Below are 11,452 nucleotides of genomic sequence, written 5' to 3'. Positions count from 1 at the left end.
GAGGCACATAATCTGGAAAGATGATTAACAGGTATGAATCTTATTGACGCTTGAACATTCCATATTATTAAAGCTGTTTTCAAAACTGTGTGATTATAGTGGAAATTAACAAAGAGACTTGTTCCATTATATCGCTGTCATTGACAGAAAATAACATGTGTTGCATATGATTTAGGTGATGCAACATCTAGTAGTGTGTTAGTGTGTTTCTGTAATTTGTTTCTCTAGCTGTGGTGTTATAAATGACGGTCATTCCAGTGTGTAAATGGAACAATCGGTTTTGCTCTGTGACGTAATTGTGTGACGTCTATAAAAGGTGTGGCTACGGAGTTCTTCTGTACGAGTGACAATAAAAGGAGTAGGGCTGACACCTCTCCAAAAGTGCCAATTTTTGTCCCACTTGAGAGAAGTTATAAATGCCTCAGTCTTTGAACGCTACATTGGTGGCAGCGGTGGGAGCCATTTACAGTATTATTATATGTATTTATGGAAGTTTGATTAAGCAGAGCATCACTGAAGCCTAGCTGTGAAACGCACTGCCTGCCACTGAAGAAGTCACATTGATTGTTGCCAAGAGGATTTAGCCTCATGTGAATGGTCTGTAAAACGTAACTTTAACTAAGAATTAAGATTTCACATGTCCTGTCAAAATAACGCAGCAAATATAAGACTAAGTGAACAGTTTGCTCTAATGTCAGTCTACATGTTGCTTTTTTGGCTTTCCTGTTGGCGCACCATCTGAAGCGTTTCGTCCTTCTTTTCTCCACATCTCTGCCAACGTCTGAGCAGAGAACAAACGCACGTCTGGCCCAAAAAGAAAACAGCAACAAAAAGATAACTGTTCAGTGTGGACACATGGATTCTGTTGCACTCATCAGTAAAGACGTGATTCATCAGAGGCAGAGATGTAAAAACCCTAACCCTAACCATTACCCTTAACCTGCGCCCCAACAAACACCCTGGGTGAGACAGTAAGTCTTGTTAGGAAGCGGTACAATGCAGTATTGACCTTGATCCTTAGAAACCACAACCAACAATCTGAGTGCTGCTAGCACAAGGGTGGCTGTGACAACGACTCTCTTATCAATGGTAATGTCTTAATAAAACTCATTGTGCTGGTGGATTCAGTCGTTTGTTGTTTGCCACTCCAATCGGAGGAGAGGTATATAGACTATGTACGAGTCAGAACCGAAGACGTTTATTGGATGAGAGGTGAGATGTCTTCAACGAACCTTAAGGAAGTCTAACTCGGTTTTTTTTTTTGTTGCTCTTCTTAATGTAGTGCAGTGCTTCATAAGCTCAATAATACATAAAGACATTAAGAACAGGGTACACAGAAAAAACACGTAGGCATTTGTCTGACATGAACTTGATTAGACATCCGGTGACAAAAGGTGAATCTTTAGGAGGTGAATGAGGGGACTCTAACTCTCTAATTCTCTTGTCCATTTAGGATTATTATTGGATAGATTTTTTTCTTTAGTAAACCGAGCAGGAGTTGAAAAAAATCCAAGACAAAATTATGTAATAGGTTACCATGAAACTGCTGTAATAAGGAAAATAGTACTTAGGTCAAGACAAATTCCTCCGAACTTTGGTTTGTATCTGGATAAAGGTGTAGATGTGGGATATTGTTTTTCACTGACTAAATATTTATTTTCCGTCACTTCCAAGGAGATGATGCTGAGACTAAGAAAGGTTTACTTAGTGTCTGAATTTCAATTGACGTAGTTTTAATTGAATTAAACACACTATTTTACATTTCATGCTTTTAGACACAGGCACAGATACTACTTTTATACTTTATTACCTGGCAATAAAAGATTGATGTGATAGATTTTTGTCACTGTCCAAACAGTGAGCTTGATTGTGCATTGATAAACGAACAGATGGAGATGATAGAGAGTGTACTCGGCTTGGAGTGGATAGACAGATGGACTATTTTGTTATTTGTCAGTGTTTTTCTGTTGTTGTCTCCTATTTTAAAAAATACAACACCGAAGAACTTTCCCCCTGGGCCGAGGTCTCTTCCTGTTATTGGTGACCTACATCACATCGACCCCAGCAGACTCCACCTGCAGTTCACAGAGGTATGTCCGGGATGAGACCCCATCACTGAGGGGATCATCTAAAGCTTCCCTTACCTTTTAGTAGTGCCATAAATGTGTCAGATTTTCCATTTCCTCTATTTAATGGGAGATAATGTGTTGTAGGTTTTGGTATGCATATTGAACTAAATACATTTTGTGACCATATCTTTACTGATAATGATAACCCTGTTTTTAATCCGTCCAGCTATTTACATGTCACTATTTCATTTCTGACATAAAAACCTCTTTAATGGTGTCAATATGTGGCAAATATGTGTGTGTGTGTGTGTGTGTGTGTGTGTGTGTGTGTGTGTGTGTGTGTGTGTGTGTGTGTGTGTGTGTGTGTGTGTGTGTGTGTGTGTGTGTGTGTGTGTGTGTGTGTGTGTGTGTGTGTGTGGATGTGTGTGCATGTGTGGGTGTGTGTATGTCAGCGTAACCTTATCCTGTTTATCCAGTTTTACACAACCAAGTTCTTACTGCCAAAACTGACTAGGCCAACTGTTTCCCCTGGATTTGTATAACTATTTATAACTACTGTATATTTCAGGTGTGACAGAGAGGAAGATGAAGTGAAGATGAGAGAAAGATGAAGATGACTTGGACACTCCAGACGAGCAATATTTAGACAGTGACATGGAGGAGTCTGGACCTGCCAAGCCGTTGACCATGCGTAGTGGCATCATAGCAGGTATTCAGACAAGGCATAGCCGGGTTTTTGACATTATAAACTTTTTTTAAAGTCTGAACCTAATTGTTGGCTATATTTTTCATTATGTCATCCTTTCTATGTCATTAAAACTTGACCATCTAACTTAACCTAAGATACACCTGTCGCATAAATTTGTTGCTTTTATTCTTACCACATGGACGAGTAACTCATGTCACTGGGACCATGCAGGGTTGCGATATTGAGGTTAGTACTCTTGCAATGGTATCAGCACTATATGTTACCTTTCTCTTCTTGGTAACCTTTTCAATTGCATCTCTTCCCAGTGGCCCAAAGTTGCTGTATACAATACTGGTTAATTTGTTTGTGGTGTCCAGACCATCAGCTTGGACCAGTTTCACATCTCTTTTCACCTTTACATCCTGTCTTTTTTCCATATGTTACCTCTCACTGTTCTTCACATGTGTTTTAAAAGCCTTCTTTAGCTGTTTTGAGAAGGTCAAACCATCATGTCAAAAGACAACAGAAGCAAAAGGTCTGTAAAGGTGAAAGGTGTAGTAGTTCCCTTGTGTATTAGGGAAAATCTGTTTCTCAAATTCTGTAGTACAAAAGGGTTCAGTACAGACAAGCAATTGATCCCCATTAGTTGCATGGCTCTGTCTGTGTCCCTAAAATGCTTTTAGCATTTCTGAGAGACATTAAAATATAATGACCAAGTTACTGGACAGAGAAATGATTGTGATTCATCCAAGAAAAGTATCTCTCTCTTCTGCAATATATGTCAGCCTACACCACTTTTGATGGGTGGTGCAGATGTTTTGAGTGGATTTTCCCTCTGAATGGTTCCTGTAGATAATCTGTTACCTGTCTCATCTGGATGATTCAAATTTAAATCAGCTCAAAACTGGTTTATATTACAGAATAATTGCTTCTGTGTTTTGATCATCCTGTCTGATTGAAAAATATGAGCTTTTACCTAGAGAATGCATAATTATGTCCTCGTTTTCCTGCTGTTTCATACTGAAGACAGTGAGATTGAGGTAGATGAGGATGATGATGAGGAGACCAGTGATTTGGAAGATGAAAGTCTGGAGGACCTACTCACTATAGGACACATGAAGCCACCTCTTCCAGGCAACTGCGACAATGACTTCTGAACCTGCACCAATGCACAGATGATATCTGACAGAAACCTTTAAGAGTTTTGTGACGACTAACGACGTGTGTGTGTTGGGGCAGTCTTCTCGTTTACGTGCTCGTTTTACAATCTGCAGTGACAGCAAGGAGGTAGACCCTCCAGAGCAAGCATAAGCTGTCGCTTACTTTTGGAGAGGGAGTCCTGTTGGGTTTTTCTGTCTGTTAAAACACTTTTAAATGTCTGATGATGTGAGTAAGCGCCATACAAATAAAGGTTGATTGATTGATTATCGAAAAACATGCAAAAGTTGGATAAAAACCAAGTGACAAATAAGTGCTTTCTTTTATAAAAGTAATCAAAAGTAAATAAAGATATTACTAACAGATATTACTGAAATTTGTGTGGAGAAGGCTCTTTCATCTTGATGTAGTGTCCACAGGAGAATGAATGAATGCAAAATGGCAAAAACAACAACCTGTATTACATCTTTATTTATTCTAAAACTGTTTTTAATGACTACCAGAAATTAATTTTGATAAAACCAAATGTGTAATTTTCTGTCTGCTCCTTGTCATACGTGCAAATTGGCCTGTGCCATCACCCAACGGTGATTGGAGGAGCATACCTATTCTTTCATCTGATTGGTCACACCAAGGTCTCAAAAGCTATATAAAGAGCCAAGATCGCATTGTTTGGGGGCAGCAGGCAGAAGATCTCTTCCTCCACAGCTCCCAATCAGCCTCATGTAGTTTTGTTAATGGTTTGCTTAACTTTGGTTGAGAAGTAGGGTTGGACTGCAGTTTGGTTAGTAATATTTTTCTCCTGTTTACCTAGTTAGGGAGGTAAAATTTTGTCATTTGTTTTTCTGGTAGGTTAATTATTTACTTTGCAGATAGGATCATTTTTTCTTTTTGTTATTTTGACATTAGTCCAACCTGAAGCTTAACCTATTATTTGACATCTCTTTCATTCTTGTAAATAAAAACTTCTAATGTCTTATTTCCTTTTAACATTGGTCTTTGTGGCTCCTTGGAACTTGGGGAAGATGGGCCCTTTTCATGTTGTGACTCAGACACCCCTAGACTGGGCATAACAGTGTACTGTTACTATGGAACTCAATAAAAGGCAGTTATTTAGTCACTCATTTTATAGATGTTATAACTACTGTATGCTGGAAAGTGTCTGCAAATACATCTACTAGGTCCACAGCCCTTGCTAGATCTACAGTGCAGATTGGAGCATGTCAGAAAGACTTTTGATATCATCATGCACTTTATAAAAGGTAAACTTAAAACCCTGAGAACTGGACATATACAGTGTATATGAATAATGGACACCCTTTTCCAGACATGTCAGGATTTTTTTTTGTCTTATTGAGCTCTGGTAGATTGGATATTCTCAGCTCCCCGCAAAGTTCAACAATTTTATTTCCCCTTAAATGTTACTTGATGTCCCCATATTTTTAACCTGCAAGTTTCTCTTTGAGTAGAAGGAATGAACGGATCTTGGTTTTGAGAATCCTTGTCGCCTTTACAAAGGCTAGGTAGATGGCTGTAATGATGGGATGACACGTAAGCGTCCACAGGAGTGGACTAACACTAATAAGGTAAACCACATGATAGCAAAAATCAATACAAGTCTGTTGTGTGAGGCACATTTTCCAGAAAGGTGATCCACAGGCATAGCTCTGTGAGAAATTAAATAAGAGCCTCCTAAAAATACTTCAATGATCTGTTGATAGATCCTTTCCAGAGGTTGATTAAAGACAGAATTTTTGATAGCCGAGAAGAAAAATTTTTTTCAGTCAATGACAAATGGTACCTGAAATCAGATCATCATGCCTTTTTATTTAAGAAAAAGAACTGAAATATTTTGATCTCACTCGTACTTCTATTTTATATGTCCTCGGTCGAAGGACATATAGAAAGACGGGAATGCAGAACTCCTTATATTCGCAGTTGTAAATTGTTGGAAATTTCCCAGTTGTAAATTCATTCATTCATCATCAACCGCTCTATCCGTTGTAGACACTATGCTCTACTATACTATACTATACTGTACTATACTATACTATACTATACTATACTATACTATACTGTACTGTACTGTACTGTACTATACTACACTATACTATACTGTACTATACTACACTATACTATACTGTACTATACTATACTATACTATACTATACTATACTATACTATATTATACTATACTGTACTATACTATACTATACTATACTATACTATACTATACTATACTATACTATACTATACTATACTATACTATGCTCTACTATACTATACTGTACTGTACTATACTATACTATACTATACTATACTATACTATACTATACTATACTATACTATACTATACTATACTATACTGTACTGTACCTAAATTAACCAAAGGGCTCTTCTGTGAAAAGTTTCATAAAAGGTTTTGCATTGTACGCCCGTCCACTGAAGAATGATTATCTGGGGTTTTTGGTCACCTGGGATGAAAATGTGTTTGTTGATTATTCATCAAATACTTTTGAATTCATATATGTTATTATTAAATTAAGCACTGGAGATACTTCCCCATAACAAAATTATTTATTATTCCAATGTATTCTTCAATTTACTTGTGCAATACATATATCATGCATATCAATATTTGCAGAAAAAAAAATTTCAGGATATTGATTTTAAATTGTAAATCGTAAATTGTACATTAATATGTCTGTCTGTATATATGTATGTATGTATGTATGCATGTATGTATGTATGTATGTATGTATGTATGTATGTATGTATGTATGTATGTATGTATGTATGTATGTATGTATGTATGTATGTATGTTTGACTGAACCCCTCGTCTACTAATCTATCCTATTCATCCATTCTCTCTGGCTACTGCTGCCGCAAACCTGTAAATTTCCCCACTGTGGGACAAATAAAGGTTTATCTTATCTTATCTTATCAGACACATCCCAGATTACCCAAATCAGTCTGGGGTTTATCGCTCACTGGAATTACTCTGGTATTGTTCTTTTATGAGTTCGTGTCAGCCCTTGTTAAGATGCTGTTATACTTTAAGTTGCCCTTGCAAACAGTGCAATGTCCTATGCAATGAATGTCATTGCTCTACTGAACTGAGCGCCAGCTGCACAGAAACAGGAAGACAAACTAGAAAAACAGCTTTAGCGTGATCAGACAATGATGCCATGTGTCCCTGTGCTCATGTGGACTGATCATCAGTTATTTGGGACATATCACCCCTGATTTTTAGCTCCAGTTATTCCACAAATCTGTGACTACGGCATCATCTCCCTTTCTTATTTCTGCACACCCGTGAATTTACCAACATAGTGTTTCACTAAACAGCTGCAGTAGGGAAACAGTCCAGACCTTTTTAACTAAGAATAAAAATGGGTTTTTACGTTCTTTCACAATCTCAATGTAATGACAAAAATGAAAAAAATCATGAAACTCAGTCACCAAATTTGATGCAGCTGAAACCTTTTCTTTTGAGAACACTTGAGATTAGGATCATTGATTCGGTGCCACATAAGGTACAAGTGAGCTGGAAGAAATCTGTGTACCAGTAAAACGTCTCTGAAAAAACAAGGGTCGTATCTATCGAGTACGCTGGAGGGAACGTAAAGTCCTGCTGTCTTAACACCGATATGGGAAGTTGGACCAAGTCCTGCTTTGGCCAGACACATCCCCATGTAAACATCATCAATGGGAAGAAGGGACACAGACTTTGACATATTATATATCACTGAAGCTGTATAGCCAGACAAGAGGAAGCCCCCACCCCCACAGTAGGGGGGATATGTTTCTGATTCCTGCACCTGTACCGGGATAAAATACTTGCTGTATGATTCTCTAATGGGCCCCACATTCTGGATCACATGGCCAATAAAAAGGTGTTTTCCTCCATCATTATCCTGGAGGCTTTGGAGAAACTCCACCATGTTGTCTGTGTTGGCGAAGACGTCATCGTCACCATTCAGCAGGAAGCGAACATTCGGACAGTTTCTTTCCATCCATTCCAGGAAGAGCATCTGCTTCAAGGTGAGGTTGTAGAACGTGTCCATGATGTCCCACTGGAGGATATCACTGTGCTCACCATGCTCCAGCTCCAGGAGTTTGTTCAGCCTCATTTTCTCAAAACCTGAATCTGACGTTCCTGATATGAAGACCCTTCGAATCCACACGCCATTGTGTAACCGCTCTTTAGCCCAGGTTTTGCGCAGCACCTCTCTGCGGTCATAGTTCAGAGGAGAGCTTTTAACCACCAACAGAAGGAAGACCTCTGCTGATTTATCAGGTCCTCCACATTTGTCTGGAAGGTCCAGCAGCATGGGGAAGTGGCGACAGTGACGGTAGTAAAGGAAGTCCTGGATATTATTAGGAAGAGTGTTCAAGTCGGTTATATTTTGAACAGATGTATTTTGTTGACATGATGGCCAAGAGCGTACATAGGAGTTGATTTTGGGTGTCTTGACTTGACTGTCTTCTCCCATGTTTTGGACAACAACTGTCTTTCCAGGATTTTTCAAGAGCCAAACAAAGAGGAGAAGAGTTCCCAAAAGCAGCAGGAAAAATCTTGTTTTGAATCTTCGCAACTTTCTAAATCTGCAGTCGGAAAAGAAAGAAGTTTTCTCATTAGCACAGACATAAATTATTACATAGAGGAATGATGAGGTGAATAAACCTTGAAATACAGAAAACACATTTTTTCTTTTGCGATTTTGCCAGACCGCCCAAACATTCTCATGTCAAGAACAACACAAGAGATGCACAGAATACCCCAACTAGTCAGTCACTGGTTAAACATGATACTCCACCACCTCCACGTTTATGTAGTCTATAACTTACATGGTGCATATTTTATTATGACACGTCTCTGAAGTTTCTTTTCATTGGGATTAAAATTTAATTTTTACATTGTTCAAAGCAACAGATATTAATAAATACCTGAACATATTAGGAGATCTGCTTGAGCGGCGTAAGGTACCGGTAATTCCTGTGAGTCCCATTTCACTGTGAGGCTGAGACTGTTGTAGAAGACAAAGTAAAAGATTTGCAGAGGGCGTTCTCTGTCTTGCTCCAAAGGCAATCTCCGCGGTGAGAGTGCATACTCTTTAAAAAATGCAAAAATCAAATACAAGTCTGCTGCGTTAGGCACATAATCTGGAAAGATGATTAACAGGTATGAATCTTATTAACGCTTGAACATTCCACACAGTATTGGTAAAGCTGTTTTCAAAACTGTGTGATTATAGTGGAAATAAACAAAGACACTTGTTTCATTATATCACTGTCACTGACGGAAAATAACCTGTGTTACATACGATTTAGGTGATGCAACATCTAGTAGTGTATTAGTGTGTTTCTGTATTTTGTTTCTCTAGCTGTGGTGTTATAAATGATGTTCATTCCAGTGTGTAAATGGAACACTTGGTTTTGCTCTGTGACGTAATTGTGTGACGTCTATAAAAGGTGTCACCATGGGGTTTTTCTGTGCCTCTCCAAAAGTGCCAGTATGCAAATTCAACTAAATACATTTCATATCCATTTCTTTACTGATAATGATAACCCTATTTTTAATTCGTCCAGCTATTTACATGTCACTATTTCACCTCTGAAATAAAAACCTCATTACGGAGTCAATCTATGGCAAAAAGCAATGGTGTCAGTAATTCTCAATAACAAAATAATCAAGGTCAGTTTGATCCACCAGACATAAACAAACTTTGATCAAAAAAATTTATTTTCTGAATATTAATGGCAAGTGAAAATAATAATAACTAGTCTGAAACTGTGTAAATATTTGTTGAAGGTTCAAGGCCACCAAAAAGTTGAATGATTTTACAGGCTTTACTTTAGTTTGATATTGTGAACTTTAAACATCATAAACAGCAAAAATGGCAGTTGTGAAATTGGCATGATGAAAACTGTGGTTGCCCTAAGCCTTTTATGGGTATTGTGGTCGCCCTAAAAAACATCAGCAGCAGCAGTTACGTGCAGACAGTAAATTTAAAAGCTTGTCATGGTTTTAAAGAGAGAACTAAGTCGTGGACAGTCACTAAAAATGTCATCAATGAGATCGAGATGGAATTAGGGGTTGCAGAAGTTAGAATTTTCTGAAGTGCAACTTTAATACTATCAGTATTGTGAAGTTCCTCTTTAAAGTTTTTTATCATGTTCTCTCTATCCATATCATGACATTTTGGATACTAGACCACTATGCCAAGCTCTTACCTTCTCTCCTGTAGATAAGACATTATAGGTTTTTACATGGTCAAAGCTCAATGTAATTAAAATTTTGTCAAGGGAACATACTGTATTAATGTTATACTTGGAGCAGTGGTCCACATCAGCCTCAGAGAGAAGATGTGATCTCAGTGTTGAACTGAAATGTCAGTCTCCTTCCTTTGTTTCAGCTTGCAGAGAAATATGGAAATGTTTTCAGCGTTTGTCTCTTGGGTGGAAGAGTTGTGGTCATTACTGTAATAGCTACAAGCTTTTGAGAGACGCTCTGGTACAAAGAGGAAACGATTTTATAGATCGTCCTGTCATACCGGTCTTTGAGGCAGTTGTTGGGAATAAAGGTAATAAAGTTTTCTTTTTTTAGATTTAAATTTTAATGGTGAGCGTCAAGCGATACTATTACACGTAATTCCCTTCGTTTCTGCTCCAATGTTGTTGTTTTGTCTTCAAAGGTTTGTCGTTCTCAAATGGCAAGCCATGGAAAACGCAGAGGAGATTTGCTCGTCATACACTCAGAAAGTTTGACGTCGGAAAGAAGAGTCTGGAGCAGTCCATCCAGGAGGAGTACCAGTATCTCATAGAACTATTTGCCCTTCTAAAAGGCACAAAACTGTATTTTTATACTAGAAAATTATTACTAAAAATTAACTGTTTATGCAATGAGTATCTTATCTCATTTGTCTTGATTTTGTAGGAAAGCCTTTTAATGCCCAGACACACCTGAACCACGCTGTCTCCAACGTCATCTGCTGCCTGGTGTTTGGTCATCACTTTGAATACACTGATGAGCAGTTCCTGCATATTCTTCAGACCTTAGATGAATTCATTAATTTACATGGAAGTTTCTGGATACAGGTAAGCCTCATTTAAAGGTCCCATAATATGCTTTTTTAAATTCATGTCATTCAGCTGCCAGATGTCTAACTGCACTGTATTTTAAATGCCACATCTGTTGAGCAATGGTGTACCTACCTGTGTCTGTGTTCATGTTGTGACCTGTTGTTTAACCCTGAGAAAACCTTCATACTCTGTAGGTTTATAACATATTTCCCTGGTTGATGAAGAGGCTGCCTGGACCTCACCAGAGGATGTGTACTCTGATGAAAAAGGTATTTCATTTTTTTGAAGTCAAGATCAGAGAGCACATACAAAACCTTCGACTCTGGACATGTTTGGTGCTGGAACTGAAACTACATCCACTACTTTACACTAGGGTCTGGAGTTAAAATTAGCAGGAATTCGCTATCTTAAACCTTACCAATTATGTGCTTTTCCACGGTAAACCACTGA

The 11,452-nt window shown here is 38.1% G+C and overlaps 2 pseudogenes; one reads left to right on the top strand and one right to left on the bottom strand.

The window, feature by feature from the left end:
* The first annotated feature begins 1,889 nt into the window (after positions 1–1,889).
* Positions 1,890–11,388, top strand: LOC137599454 (cytochrome P450 2J1-like; annotated as a pseudogene).
* On the bottom strand, positions 7,375–8,928 carry LOC137598730 (N-acetyllactosaminide beta-1,3-N-acetylglucosaminyltransferase 3 pseudogene; annotated as a pseudogene).
* Positions 11,389–11,452: the final 64 nt, after the last annotated feature.

This window comes from Antennarius striatus, chromosome 7 (genome assembly GCF_040054535.1).
Source record: "Antennarius striatus isolate MH-2024 chromosome 7, ASM4005453v1, whole genome shotgun sequence".
Taxonomy (NCBI): Eukaryota; Metazoa; Chordata; class Actinopteri; order Lophiiformes; family Antennariidae; genus Antennarius; species Antennarius striatus.
This window is presented reverse-complemented; position numbering and strand designations above follow the sequence as displayed.